The sequence below is a fragment of the Crocodylus porosus genome, unplaced genomic scaffold, assembly GCF_001723895.1.
Source record: "Crocodylus porosus isolate Cpor-Errol unplaced genomic scaffold, CroPor_comp1, whole genome shotgun sequence".
Classification (NCBI taxonomy): domain Eukaryota; kingdom Metazoa; phylum Chordata; order Crocodylia; family Crocodylidae; genus Crocodylus; species Crocodylus porosus.
Genome location: NW_017728906.1, coordinates 45,085,477 through 45,101,795, shown reverse-complemented (window position 1 = coordinate 45,101,795; position 16,319 = coordinate 45,085,477).

Here is a 16,319-nt window from a genome sequence, read left to right as displayed (position 1 = left end):
GTCATCACTGTGAGGTGCTTGGCATTTCCCAGGAATCCAAGACACCTCTTAAAACTTGACTCTCTTGATGCTTGTAGAGAGAGCTTTATAAATAAATCATGAAGAGAAGGAACGAGAGGCTTAGCCCAGACAGGACTGCTGTAAAATCACATCTCATCCTTAAAGATGAGAACATAGGGCACTGGGCTGGTTGGGACCTTCTGGGTGACCTTCTGCCATAGCTGTGGCAGGCAGCTACTTCATGTAATCCTGTTTAAAAACAGATCAAGCTCCATTTTCAGCCTGGTTAGGTTGTTTGCCCCACTAGTTCTCCTGATAGGCTATTCCAGCCTGGTGGTTTAGCCTCTGTTATTCTGACAGTGAGAAACGTCCTTCTAATTTCCAGCCAACATGCACTGATAGCCAGTTTCTATCCCTTTGTTCTTGGGCTAAACCCTGGTATAGGAATATTACCAGGTGGAATAGAACCAGTACAACCAAAACTGTACCGTGCTTTTTCATGTGCTACAGCACGTTTCTGATGGAAAAAGGTGAAAGCAGAATACAGCAATCCCTAACTACCTCAGCAATGTGTTTGAAGCCACTGGAGGTAGACAGACATTGGAGAAGTCCTGAACCAGGCCTGCAGTCATGGGGTCAGAAGAGCACAGAGGTAGCATCCATCAGCCTTTGTCTCCAACTCCTCTGCACTGGCTACATAGGTGGGGGCCAACCTTTTTGTCAGGTGTCCCACAAATTAGCCCCATACCCTCCCTGAGAGCCACTCACATCCCCTTACCTTGCCTGATCAGCTTTTTGTTCCATGCCCTGTGTCCCTACCCAATCTACTGCTCTGCTTTCTGCTCCTTGCTCTGTGCTCCCCACTTGATTTCCTGCTCTCTGGGCACGTCTACATGTGTGCATTTACTGTGCAGTAACTGGAATTACTGCAAAATACAGGCACATATTTACACATGCATGCCCATGCTACACAGTAAATATGGTGACTTATGCCAACCTGAGCGTATATTTGATACCACCGGATAACTTACTACTGAGTAACACACATGTAGACACCTTACTGTGCAGTAACGCTCTGTGTGTGGACTGACTTGGGACTAACTTTAGTTAGACCCAAGTCCCAGCGTTAATGCCTTTTAATGTCTGCACATGTAGACACTGGCCTATCTCTGCTTACTGCACAGTAAATATAATACAGCATAAATGCATGGGTAGACATGTCTTCTTTTCTGCTACCTGCCCAATCTGCCACTGCATTATCTGTCTACTCTCTGGTCTGCTGGCACACACAAGGGCTGTTTATTAGGGCAGTGTGACACTTCAGTAGCCGATTTGATTTGGAAGAGATTCGGCCCAATTCGAGGACCAAATCTCCAAATCTGCATCAAATCAGGAGACTGAGTAAAAGCTTCAAATCAATCTGAATTGATCTGGAAAAGCTTTGGAAAAAGATTCAGACATAGACTAAACAGGCTGCTGGTTCAATTCCCCAGCCCCTAGTTTGATTCCCCAGCCCCCAGTTCAATTTGCCTGAGATCTAAGGTGGCTCCACATGTCAGTTGGAGCCCAGCAGTGCTCAACCCCAGCTGCCCTAGTTCCCAGGCAGCATGCAGTGCCATGCTGCACCTGTGCCATGGGGCAGCTGCCACACAGGTGCCAGGCAGGGGGGCTCTGCTATGAGCAGCCACAGGCCCCAATTGTCACTCCTGCAGCTGGTGAGTGTGGGGCTTTTTTTTTTTTTTAAAGTGCAGGGAAGCTGGGCCGGGCAGGGGATGGGGCTGGGCAGGGCAGCCATGGGGGCTTCTCCCATGGCTCCCCCTACCCAGGGAGAGGTAGGCACAGCCAGAGGAGCTGCAGGAAAACCTGCAGCTGCCTGGCTGTGCCTGCCTCTCCCCAGCTGATCTGAATCACCGAATCTCTCCAAATCAGTGCCAAATCTTCCAAAGCTGATTTGACTGAATTGATTCAGGACAGTGATCCAAATCTGCAAATCGAATCACTGTCCTCCGAATTGGCTGAATCCAAATCGAATACTTCCCTATTCACACAGGCCTACTACTTATGCCATTTCTGGCACATGTGGTGCAAGTTGGCCACCCGTGAGTACATTAGAGAAGATCAGAAATAGGTATGGTTATGCACCCATATACCTCATTTGTGGCCAGGGACACTGAACCAGAAATCAGTATGGATTTTGGCACAGCTATTTAGCAGAACTGTTGTGCAATTACAAGGCAAGAATAGGAATTGATTCCTAATGACTGATAAAATGCTCAGCAATTACGATAGGAAAGATTCTTGCCAAATGTCTGACTCATTCCTTTTGTTCTCTCTTGGCCATAGAAATATTGGAGAACTAATCCCCACTGCCACTATTAGGAGTGTTCATTATGCCTGGTGTCCAGCTTCAATACAGTTAAAATATCCTGGCCCCAAAGTAACCTGAATTAAATGAAAAACACACAAGGAACATGAACTCCAATGAGAATATAATTACATATAGAAACAACCAATACAAGAATATCGTTGCCTTGAAAATTGCCCATGAAAAGAAATGCTAAAAGAATATCATTGCTTTAAAGAGCAAAATCATGAAGTAGAAGTAACTTCAGCTGAGCTGAAATCACAAATAGAGACATTAAGTGAATGAGATGAATGAGATTTATTTCTGAATATCAGGGTCTTTTACATTTTTTGATTCAGGTGCCTTACATATATTAATTACTAATCTTCAGTCAGAATCAACCCTTGAATATTTGGAAGTTAGCAGCAATGATCTTCTTGACTTTGTTGAGACAATGACTTGGCATCAATATTCATGTCCATGGAAAACACTTAAAATGCATAGACTCAAGCTATGGCAGAAAGAGAGCTCCTGTGAGATGGACTGGCTGGATCCCAGCCCAATAGCCTGCAACCTGCAAAGACAAGAAGCAGTCCCAGGATGTTGTTCATCCTATGCAAGCCATATCAGAAATGTCCTGTGTTTAGGTAACACTGTCTCTCTGGTTCTATAACATACAAGACTTACTTGTCCTGGAGTCTTACTTGTTCACATGCAGTAATTGTATTTAAAGCATCTCTGCCACTTCTGGGAACACCACAGTAACAATTCACAGTAAAGCTTTCCTCAAACTTTTAGCATTTTTTAAAGAATTCCAAATATTCTGTATGGTGATGGAGATGCAGCAAAATGCTGTCACACAACGTCATTGTTGTAATTTCAAAATTTTACAACACATTCTAGTGAATGCTCCTATCCTAACACATGCAAGAGAATTTTCCTTTTTCTTGAATCAATATACACATACACCTTCAGGGACAGAGGCGTCAAAGGGCTGTTCTTCACCCTGAGTGGCAACAGTACATGGGACAGCAGCAATGACTGAGTCCCCATGGTTGGTGGCAAGGCCACAATCTATTTTTATGTCCCCTCACCCCAGACCAGGACCCAAGGCTGGTGCTATGCTCACCCCCTGAGTTAGATTACTGCTCAGGAATCAATTCTTCCATCGGGGCACATATGTGGGTAACTCAAATCAGAGGGCTGCACTGGACCCTCTGCCTTGCTAACTGCTACTTCTGCCTGAGGAGTGAGTGGCCTACTTGCAAGGCTTCCAGGAGTGGTAGGGAGTCCATCCTATGGCATGCATTTCTCCTCATTGGGAGGACCAGCTGAGTGGAAACTCCTCTTAGCTGCTGATTCCATAAGTGTGAAATCTTTGGCTGTGACCCCATAAGATCCCAGAAGCTAAGCAGGGATGGGCTGCATCAGCACTTGGATAGGATGCCTTCAGAAGATACTCTTGGTGACTCATACAGTGGCAGTCTTTTCTTAGTCAGTACTAAACCAATTTCCCAGCACAATACATTTGTCTATTACATAGCATACTAGTGAAGGAAGGTACAAGGAACCAGCACTCAGACTAAAATACTTAATAAGAAAACAAATATGATGACAACCAGTGGTCTGGAGTGAAAACAAAACTGGGGCTTCTAAGAAGAGAAACAAGTTCAGATTGTTAGAGGTTATCAGGTCTAAAGATAGGATGTTAAATCATGCACCCGGGCTGAAAAGGGAAGGGAGCTCTAGGGAACTAGAGCCGCAATGGGCAAAGTATGATATTCATAAGGATGAATTGTGGGAAGGAGATCTTGAGGAGATCAGTAAAGAGAGTAAGCAGAAAGGAAGGGAGCAAAAACAGAGGGAAGATCGGGTAGTTTGACTGGGGTGACAGTATTAAATGGAAGAGTCAGAATTTAAAAGTAGTGAGTAGTATGGAGGGATCAGAAGCTAGGGAGGTTAAGAAAAGTCAAGGGCAATACAGATAGGGAAAATAAGAGACAATGCATGGTATGGGGAGGGCTAGTGCAACTGGAAAGAGGAACTTCGCTGATCAGTATGCACAGCATTCCAAAAGCTAAAGGGCAAGATAAAATGTGTAGGTTTAAGAATTTTTTACTACACCTAAACCCAAGAGATTTGTGACTACACAGTTCCATGGAAGTTGGGGAGAAGTTTGACCTTGATTAGGTCAAGTTTTTATTCAAGTTATTTAAAATGTACTTTCTGCAAGATTTGAAAGGGCATGAAATACTGAAATATACCATTTTAAAGTGAGTCATGATTTTAGTAATATGTGCAGGACTCATATCCTGAGTTATGCTAACTTTCAGGTCAGCAATAAAAATTCAAACGTTCCTAGTGGTTCTTCTAATCCATCAAGTCATTTTTAAAAATTATTTTTATAGCATTCTTAAAACATTAGTCTGAATTTTCCTCCCAGATCTAGTCTAAGAGCTGATCTGTAACTATTCCCAACCTCTAGGAAGAGGCTACTGTTTTTGCCATCCTGAAATCCACTTTCTCCATCTCTCCTGCCTGCAGCTCTGACTGTTACTTGTGGGGTTTTTCTATAGAATTGATCTGAAAAGCAGCAAAGCCGATGTGGTTACTTGTAAAGGGGCTGGGGTGGAGCTACTTTAATGTCCAGGCAAAAAGAAACTCTGTCTTCCAGAGCTTTTTTTAACTGAGGCCCCTTTTAAGCAGAAGTCAGTGGGCCTACCTACTCATACTCCCATGGACTGTGCAAGGCTGATGTTTAGTCAAAACAACTTGGGCACTCTCAGAGTGAATGGTTTACATATTTAAAGCTATTTTTTATTGTGCCCAACCTGCAGGTCTGGCCAAGCTATACTTAGGTCTGAGCCCAGGGTTAGGAGGGGAGTGGGGTGGGAAAGAGTGGCTCTAAGCCACTTGTGTCTGACTGAAGGTTGGGCTGGGTCCTTAGGCCACAACTACAGTGTCTCTGGGACCTAGTGTAACTTAAAACAGCCCAAGATGTGGCAGCACAAGCCTGGCTGGGGATTGCTAAAGTATGCTGTACTCCTGCTTTGGCCATGCCCTGCTGCATCCCCTGTGTAGGCGAGGATCAGAATGACAGAGTGAGCCTCACAGCTTGACCCTACCCAGGGATTTCCCTAAGCCGTAAAAATCCCCAGCTGACCTGAAGAGCAGCTTGCCCAGGTTCTGTGTTGGCTGAGCATCACAAAGCACTTAGAAGACAGGCCCAGTGTGTTCCAGGGCTTCTGTGTTGTATGCAGGCCTGGGAGTACACCTCAATGAGTAGTTTGGTGTAAGCACAATTGCTTGGTTCAGGCCCCCATGTGTTTGAGCAGCCACCCTTTGAAATTTTGCCTTTGGGGTGATGGTCCTTTCAAAATATTTCCTTAGTCGCCTCTTGCTCACAAGTGAAGGACATCAGCAGAGGAGCTGTAAGTTCTTTAAAAGGAGAAAAATACTAGGAGCCAGATCCTTGGTGGGTATATATCAGATCCATGCACACGCTCCACTCTCAGATCCATGTTTGATAGACAAGGCTGGAGTTAAACTACATGTAAATATCACTGACAGCACTGGACAGTGTTATGTATTCGTTTTAACCTAGAAGAAGTTGACCACCTGTGCCCATTAAATTATTTTCATGCTTCTAGCCAGCATCTTGTGGGGAGTGATGCTATGATCTCTGTACATTCATTTCTGTACGTTTTCCAAAATCCACTTCTGCTGTTTAGTCTAAGAAAAAAATCCAGTTCAAAACATGGTGCACAAGCTTTAGTTTTTCTAAGTACACAGCCAAGGAATGGCGAAGAGGGAGCGGTTATTAAAATATTTTTTTAGTATTCATTATTTTTCTTGCTCATAGAAGGGTTTTGCTCAATTTGATATTAGTTATTAATGAGTGTCTAGTACTGAGGATGACCACTACTTTGATTTATACTTCCACGCAGTATGTTCTTGGTTATTACCCAACTTATGTTTTTCTTTGTGGTTGTTTTATTGATTAGAACGAAGATGAAAGCTGATAAATCTATCTCAAAAGGAAGGAATTTGGACTCTGAAAATCCAATCTATATGTGCAAACTTGTGAGCCAGAAATGTGATATCATTTTGAAATGTAGTCTTGCTCAGAATATCTTTGCGTAGGTATATATTATGGCAGCACTGCTCACAGTTTCATAGGCTGAGATGAGTTGTATTCTTAAACCCGGAATGTAACCACTTGGCTGCATATGAAGAATACAGTGTAAACCTCTCCCGCCACAGCAGTGACAGTTGCTTGTTGGGTATAAAATGAATTTTCTGAGAACTAGACAGTAGGAGTCATAATTAGTTTAAATTAAAATGACTAAAGGACAATTTTAATAAATGAAAAATATAGACACCAGCCTTTCTACATAAAATGTACTGAAAACTCAAGACTTGGCACCATGGAAGGAACCTTTTTAGGATAAATGGGCATTTTTTTGTCATCATTCTTTGTAACTGAAAGTTTCTCCTTCAGTAGGGTCCCTTACAGAGAATTCCCTGAATAACTTCCTTTTTTCAAAATATCCCTGACTATCCATTTTTCCCATTGGGAATGAATCCAAATGGCCTTCAGGGATGATGGGGCCACCATCTTCCTCAGACATGAACTAGTATGACTTTCCAAAACTGTTGCCAGTGGATAGTAGTGGAGGGATGCGTTGGGGAGCTGGGGAGGGAGACATCAGGTTTGTTGATGGTAGATAAAGAGTTTTGAAAATAAGGTGTTGCAAGACTGGCCCTCCCAGGCTTCAGTGAAGATTACGCTGCATTTATTGTTTTTACATTGTGAGGGCTAATGAGATACGTGCATGAATGGTCAGCATACATTTAACTTTTCATGCTCTTTTTTCAGTAGTCTTCTGTTAAATATAGAGATGTATTAACACAACCTTAGCTCTTACACAATATCGTGGGCATGTAAATAACCTATACACCCATGATCTTTGAATATGTCTACATACTTATTAGAAATCATTTATTCTTTTTATTACCGTATGCCTTAGAGAGCCCATCTTAACTCATGGCTCCAATGTGTTAGGCACTTTACAAATACATAATAAGAAACACACCATGTCTTGAAGAATTTAGAGACCAGTTGAGTCTCAGAAGTGAAACAGGGAGAGTACTTGGCTCACTAGCAGGACTGGGCATACAACCTGTAGCGATCACTGGGTTCAATAAACATAGGCATACATGAATGAGAACAACAACACACTTCAATCATACAGCTATACGCAACACCTGCAAACTCTTAGTCTGTCTCTCACTGACTGACTAGCAGCTACTACCTAACTAGCTATTACCTATTAGCAGCTACTACCTAATAACTAACTAGCTGCTGCCTGAGGGACCATCTCCCAATTCCCTCAGTCTCCTGTTAGGGAGGCTTTCTAAGTTATTCACTATACAGTATATCTATATTGATAGATCAATATCTATAGATATAGATATATATAGAGAGAGATATTAGGCAGGCCTGTTTTGTGGCTGAGGGGCCTCTGTGTTAAGCTGGCAACAGAAGGGTTTAAGAATACAAATCTGGGTATAGGCAAGTGATCTACAATCTGAAACTGTGGCTCTTGCAGGCTTTGGAAGCTTTAAAGCCTTGGCTGGGATGATCTAGTTGGGGCTGGTCCTGCTTTGAGCAGGGGCTTGGACTAGATGACCTCCAGAGGTCCCTCCCCATCCTTATTTTCTGTGATTCTATGATCACTACTGAACCTAGGGTTCCTGACGCCCAGTTCTGGGTCCTGTCTGTTGAGCCATGTTATGTAATTACCATTTATGCAGCTCTTTGAAATTTAGTGTTGCATTATATGTGAGACAACTATTATTAACAGAACTGTACATTGCATTCACAACCAGAAGTCTGATGAGGCTGGTCCTCATCTTTAAACACTGCCATTTTTTCTCCATTTGTTTCAAGTTCCTCTAAAGTATCCTCTTCGTTGTTAAAAGTCCTCGGGGACTCCCATCATATACCGTGCATTCTCTTGCATGATGTAGCATAGAGTTGCTAAATGAAGAGACGTGGGAGGTGCCAGAGAATGAAGGCCTAATGGCCAGACCACCCCAAAACCAGAGGAAAGAGGGTATTCTAAAGTGTCTCTGCCTGAGGCAACAGTTGAGAAATGAGAATAATGCTTTTTCCAACTGCAGACCAGTAACAAATGCAATCATTTTCAGCTGTCCCCCCACCTTAAGGGTATTTTTTCTGTGGTTTTTATGGTATGATGCCCCTGTGCTCATAACAGTAAAGCACATAGAGAACCCAGAGACACATGCAGCAAGAATGGCCTTTGCACATCTTTCAGACTGAAAATAAATCTCGTGAGTTTATTTTAGCCTGCCTGCCTGCTGATTTTCATGTGAGCTCAATTTTATCAGACCTGTTATTCTTCTGAGTGATACCACATCAGGTTCTGCTTCAGTGCCACACTATATCCATCTAGGCTTGGAACCTAAGGCAGTTGATATGGCCACACCATGCTTCCATAGCGGCCAGTTCACACTATTCACACTGAGTATGCTTTTGACTTGGGCCCTGTTTGCTGTAAAATACGTTTCTCTGCCTGTCTGGGGAAGCAGTAACTCAGTGAATGAAATCTTGCCCCTGTTCAGGTCAGTGGAAGTTTTGCCATGGATTTCTGTAAGGTCTCAATTTCGTCCTTATGTGTCCATTGTCTCCTGAAAGCAATGAGAGGGAAGGAGGCCAGGCAGTGGGAGGATAAGGTTGGGGGAATCCCTGCTGGTTATGCAGCCTTTCAGCAGGGCTGCAGCAGGCACAGTAGGAACTGCCAAATACGACAGAGTCCTGCAAGATGCTTGACATTTGTCAGCCCTTGGAAGAGCTGGATGAAGAGGGAAGTCTGCCAGAACCCTTGACCCCAGAGACAAGAGCTTGAAAAGAAGAAAGAAAGGGTGAGGAGCCAAAGGCTGCTGGTGAATGAAGGAGCCAATGCTCATGGGAGGGTCACTGGGAGGAAGTGAGACATAGACAGGTCAGCGATTGACGGGAGGCAGAAGGGAGATTCTTTAAAACAGGCTGAACTCTCATTAATAAGGTTTGGGGCAGAGGTTCAGAGTCATGTTTTGTCTTCTGTCTTATCCACTCCTCTTTGCAGCCATGGCAAATCCTCGCAAAGAGACCTACTTTCCTCCATTTCACACAGGCCTTGTTTTTGGCCTGTTTCCTGCTGCCTCGCCCATAGCAGAGCTCGCTTCCTTCACTATGAGTTTAGCTCCATAAATCATAAAATGGGTTTAATTTATTTTGCTGGCGATGGGAAAGGGAGTCTTACAGAACTGGGTCAGCTCACTGCTGTGAACACTGTTCTTTCTCGTCTAATTAGAGTGACAACTGGCATTATCTGCTAAAGAAATAGAGGAATTTTTTTATACATTAGGGGACCATTTCAGGACAATTTACCTGCTGATCCCTTAGGAAAAAATAGAGGAGCAGCTTGGCACCCTGGGGATTTTATTGTAATCACCGACCAGAACTGACTAACAGAGGTGCTTTGGAATCTTAACTCTTCCTTTCTTTCATTTCTTTTCTCTGGGGGGACTGGTGGTGGGGAGGAGAGAGGTGGAGAGCTGACACTGTAACAACAGTTGGGATTTTTAACATAGAAGATATATTTCTTATCTGAACTAAGTTTCTTCTATGCACCTGCAACCACGTAAATGACCCATGATTAAATTTAATACTTATTTTAAGGTCCCTTTACACAGTCAGAGTGATGTAAAGGAGACTTGCTATCAGCTAGTATGAGAAGCGGGCCAACATAATTTTTAATTTAGTTTCTAAAATGCAAAACTTATTAACAGCTATCATTCCCCCCTCCCCCTTCCTTCTCGCCTGCTCATGTAAAGTCCAGTTCTAGTGAATGGGAATACAAGCCACTGAATATTCAGAGATCTCTCACATGCAATCATTGTGAGTTGCACCACATGCTAAGTTTATCTTTCTTCTAAAACAGAAACAGAAACTTAGTGTCATGCTGCTTGAAAAAAACCCACCTGCCTTTATTCCACTCAGGGTATTGCCCCAATCCACAAAAGTGTCCCTGAATGCAGGGATGTGGAGAATGTAACAGGTACATGATCTTCTTCTCAAGGGGTATTTATAACTTGCCTTAGCAGCTTACTCTCTATCAGCACATAACTTATAGTTGCAACTTGATCCTGTTATTTGGGGTCTACCAGCTGACAGTACAGCACATACTCAGAGTGCCTCCAAGCTGATTTATTAGTGAATCTCTTATAGCAGTCCCCCAGAATGGTGTTTCAGAAGTAATAAATCATGGAAGCAATCACTAACTGCTAGATGTCTGCTTTGGAGTAAGAGCTTCTCTGCTTGCATTTTCTTTGCAATCCACCAATGCTATCTGAAGACTCTGAGTTAGACAAGATGCATTTAAATCTGGTGTTTCAGCTTATCAAAGAGAAACCAATTTAAAGTTCCTTGGATGCTCTTAATGAGCAAGGAGGACAGATCCTACTTTCTGGGAGTTCTTTGTTCCCCTCAAGGAGTCTGCTCTGACATCATGTGTGGTATTTCATTTTTATATATTGTGATGGTTTAAGAACAACACAATCTTATATTGGAACTTTCCGTTTTTGTGGCTCAAATATTTGCAGAATCATTTAAAAGGATCCAGGTTTGCATGTCAATTATTCTTCCCCTCAGATGAAGCTTTCAAAGGAAAGCTATAACATGTTGAGAGACGCAATGACAATTTCTAATTTTTTAAGATGAGAAATTTCGTTTATATGACTAAGACCTTAGTCATATACCTGGGCTGAGGTTCTATATGTGACTAAAAATTGATGGGGAGGAAACATCCCTAATTTTGGCAGGGGTGGAAGTTTTCAGTGCATTTTTCAAGGATGAAACTCAGAAAAACAGAGGAGGTCAGTTTAACCTTGTGGTTGTGGGTATGAATGAGCAAGGAAGTTTAAATTACACTGGAGGACAGTTCCTTTAGTCATAGGAAGCTGTAGTGCTTTTATAAATAAATAAAATCACTGTGCTTTGATTATGGTAATAAGCAAACTGTAAAATTCAAGGTTTTGGCTATTTTTGTTTTGTTTTGGTTTGGAGAAGATAAAGCTGCTTATTAATCTTTCTACGTCACATGTAGGTGGTAGTTTGTAAATAGAACCACCAGGCATTTTTCACAAGTGGAATACAGTAGTTTTCCATTAAACTTTTTGGTTGATCTTTGTCATTTAAAATAATGACAACCCAGGAAAGAAAGAGCGAGTTAGTTTTGTATTTAACCAGGTAGACACAGCATGGGCCAAGTCAGCAGAGTATTTTGCATCATTAGCTAGATGCAGAGAAAGGACCAGTCTTATGAGCAGCTCTCGCATCATAAGCAGGATTGTTCAGACATTTGATTTCTACAGGGGTTTTTTAAGACCTTTTTAGTTTTCAGACCTCTGGCAGTAAAAGCAGTAGCTGAGATCGTCTGCTCATTTCCAGTTCACTCCTTGATCATGCTTTTGATTCTTTCTCACCTTCTTTGCTGAGAGTCCTGTTTGGGAAGTAACTTCCTTGCACTGCTGTCTGTTCTCACCAAACATCTTTGTGCAGCGGTCCCCAAACATGTTTTGCAGCATTTCTGCCTCATGCATTTTCTCACACAACAATCTGGTAGTGTTTTTTTTTTTTACTGAGCTATGCCAAATGGCCAGGAGAATAGTCTAGGCTGTAGTTACTGCTTCCAATGCCCTAAAGATTCTTGAAGTGTCTCTTTCTGGATCTCTCCTGTAGTTCCATTTCCATGTGGCAGCCTCTATAGAGTCATTAAAACCATATTCAGTGAATAGGAATAGGCTGTTCCTAAATGGCTTACTATTTAGTGCCTGTGGCACATGAATTGTTTTGTGATGCGATATCATCAGAGGTAAACAAGAGCCTGAAGGTGATGGTAAACAAGAGACTGAAGTATTGCCCCCAGTTAATACCAGTTATAACTTATAAGAGATCAGAATTGGGCCTTTAAATATTTATTGTCTGGATCATAAAAAGAAAGATGGTTTTTTGAGACTAAGGACAAGATTTACTTATCAAAGACGTGGGTAGAAAATACATTTCCACTGCACAATAGCTCATGTGAAATAGCTTTTACTGTATAAATACCGAAGCTCAAGCTGTTGAAATAGTATATGGCATTCTTCAAAGCTTCATTAAACCACAAAACTGTAAAAGTCTCTTCTGTGACAAGGCACTTCTTGCTTACATTCCCTCTCTTCTTCCGAACCTGGAGCCCATATGCAGGACAAATTCCCATTATCTACTGTTGCACTTAACCCTACTTGTAGATTGTTCTGTTAACTGTGTATGAGGAATACACTTATATAGAAAAAGCAAACCTGCACTCCCCCTCCTTTGCCTCTGTGCCCTATACCTACCTGTATCCTTGTCACTACACAAAGCTTCATGTGATTACACCTTAGTTATCTATTTGTGGCACTTCATTTTCTGACCTTATGTTCATCAGTGTTTCATATACTTTAATTTGCATCCCTTGTGCCCTGATAAATAGCACTCCAGAAGATTATAGCAGATGCTTTTCACAGGGATAGCTAATCAGTCCCCTGAGCACCCACAGCTTTTGAAAGGACAATAGTACTGGTACAGTGGGACAGAATCATAGAAAATGAGGGGTGGAGGGACCTCAGGAGATCATTTAGTCCAACTCCCTGTTCAAAGCAGGACCAGCCCCAGCTAGATCATCCCAGCCAAGGCTTTGTCCAGCTGGGTCTTAAAAACCTGCAAGGAAGGAGATTCTACCACTTCTCTTGTAATCTTCTCCAGTGTTTTACTACCCTCCTAGTGAAAACATTTTTCCTAATATCTAACCTAAACTTCCCTTGCTGCAACTTGAGATGGTTGTTCCTCCTCTGCCACCACTGAGAACAGTTTAGCTCCATCTTCTTGTGGTACCCCCATCAGGTAGTTAAAAGCTGCTGTTAAAGCCCCCCTGAATCTTCTCTTCTCTAGATTAAACAATCCCAGTTCCCTCAGCCTTCCTCATAAGTCATGTCCCCAGCCCCCGCCTCACCATTTTTGTTGCCCTCTTTTGGACTCTCTCCAATTTCTCCACATCCTTTCTGTAGTGGGGTGCTCAAAACTGAACACAGTTCTCCAGATGTGGCCTCACCAGGGCTGAATAGAAGGGAATAATCACTTCCCTCCATCTGCTGGCAACACTCCTACCGATGCAGCCCAGTATGCCGTTAGCCTTTTTGGCAACAAGGACACACTGTTGGCTCATATTCAGCTTATTGTTCAGTGTAAACCCCAGGTACTTTTCTGCAAAGCTGCTGCCTTGCCAGTCAGCCCCCAGCCTGTACTGGTACTGTAGGGCTGTGTGAAGCTTTGGGTCCTGATTCGATTTGGAGGAGATTCGGCCCAATTCAGTGGCCAAATCTCCAAATCCAAAATAAATCAGGGAACCAGTTAAAAAATCTGAATTGATTCAAAGCTCTCCAAATCTTCTGAGGGCATGAAGTCTGCCAGGGTTCAAGGAGATAGGTGCAGGGGTTTCAGGGAAACTGCACCTCAAACTGCCGAAAGCAAAACTTGTATCGTGTGTGTGTTAAGGCAGATTTGGATGAAAACAGCAGAGATGGTAGCCCCTTCTGAGGCTATGAAGCCTGCCAGGTTTCAAGGAGATAGGTGTAAGGGTTTTGGGGAAACAGCACCTCAAGCTGCTGACAACCAAACCTTGTGACATGTAACTGTGTGTGTGTGTGTGTGTGTGTGTGTGTGTGTGTGTGTGTGTGTGTGTGTGTGTGTGTGTGTGTGTGTGTGTGTGTGAAGGTGCGGCAGGATAAAAAGAGCAGGGATGGTAGCCTGTAACAGGGGGCCTTCCTGGTGCCAGTTAGAACTTTGCCCATCTGCCTTTTTCTGGGCCAGCCGCCCACCCCTCTTTTGCTCAAGCAGAAAAAGCTCACAAAAGGGACAGAAAGGCTGCAGACAGAGGTTTATATCCTGTTTCTACTTCCTTCCCCCAGAGCACTGTGATTGGAAGGCGACTCAGGGAAATATCACAGCCACTGGCCAGCTACAGATGTCAGTCTTCCCTCCCCTGCTCCCCCTCCCTCTTCTCAGTTTCTGTTCCCCTGCAAGACTGCCTTCTGAATTGCTGAATCTCCAAATCTTCTTCCAAATCTTTTCTGAATTGATTCAGAGGGGTTTTTTTCCTTCCAGTTCAATTCAGATTTAGTGATTCAGCCTCTGAATCAGGCCATATCTTTTCCAAATCAAATAGGTGACAGAAGATTCGCACACCCCTAGTATCTACTACTCCCCACAGCTTGGTGTCATCTGAAAACTTCCTTAGGGTGCACTTTATACCATCTTCCAAGTTGTTGATGAAGACATTGAACAAAATTGGCCCCAGGATTGATCCTAGAGGCACTCCACTTGATACTGGCTGCCAACTACAGACTGAGCCATTGATTACTACTCTCTGAGCCCTATGCTCCAGCAAGTTTTCTCTTCACCTTATAGTCCATTCATCCAACCCACACTTCCTTAGCTTGCCTATGACAACATCATGGGAGACCCTATCAAAAGCCTTGCTAAAATCAAAGTATACCACATCCACTGGTCTCCCTGCATCCACAGAGCCAGTCATCTCATCATAGAAGGGAATCAGGTTGGTCAGGCATGACTTGCCCTTGGTGAATCCATGCTGATGTTCCTAATCACCTTCTTCTCCTCTAGGTGCTTTGAGATGGATTCCTTGGGGATCTGCTCCATGATTTTTCCAGGGATTGAGGTGAGGCTGATTGGTCTATAGTTCCCTGGATCCTCCTTTTCCCCTTTCTTAAATATGAGCACTATGTTTGCCCTTGTCCAATCATTCGGGACCTCTCTTGATCACCATGAATTTTTTAAGATGATGGCCAGTGGCTCTGCAATTACATCAGACAACTCCCTCAGCACCATCCAGTCCCATGGACTCGTATATGTCCAACTTTTCTAAATAGTCCCCATCCTGTTCTTTCTTCACGGTTGGCTGCTCACCTCCACCCCAAACTGTGCTGCCAGGTACCATAGTTTGAGATCTGACCTTGCCTGTGAAAACTGAGGTGAAAAAGGCATTGGGTACTTCAGCCTTTTCTGCATCCTCTGTCACAAGGTTGCCTCCCCGATTCAGTGAAGAAACCAGAATTTTCCTGATCCTCATCTTGCTACTGATACTTGTAGAAACCCTCCTTGTTACCCTTCACATCCTTTGCTAGCTGCAACTCCAGCTGCGCTTTGGCCTTCCTGACTTCATCCCTGCTTACCCGAGCAGTGCTTTTATATTTTTCCTTAGTTATTTGTCCATGTTTCCACTTCTTATAAGCTTCCTTTTTGTGATTTAGTTAACTGAAGAGTTCCCTCCTAAGCCAAGCTGGACTTCTGCCATACTTGCTAGTCTTCCTGTGGATTGAGATGGTTTGTTCCTGCACTCTCAGTAAGGCTTCTTTCAAGTACAGCCAGCTCTCCTGGACTCCTCTCCCCCTCAGTCTGTCTTCCCAGGGGTTCCTGATCATGAGTTCCCTGAGCGAGTTGAAGCCTGCTTTTCCAGGGTCTTTACTCTGCTGTTCTCCTTCCTTCCTTTCCTCAGGATCCTGAACTCTATCATCGCATGGTGGCTGCTGTCCAAGTTGCCAAGGGATGCACCTGCTGATAACAGTAAGCTTTAGCTTCTTGTAGCTGCACTGTAGATGCCTGCATTTTCTTGAAGGTACCACAAGTTTCATTCTGTACCAGCTGAAGTCAATGGGAGCTTTGCCTCTGCTTGTGAGGGGTCAGACCAAAGGGCCCATCTTGCCTAGCATCCTGTCTCTGACAGTGGCAAATAACAGTGCTTTAGAGCAGGAGTGTCAAACTCACCTTATGTCCTGGGCCAGATCCAGAATATGGGTCTCCTTGGAG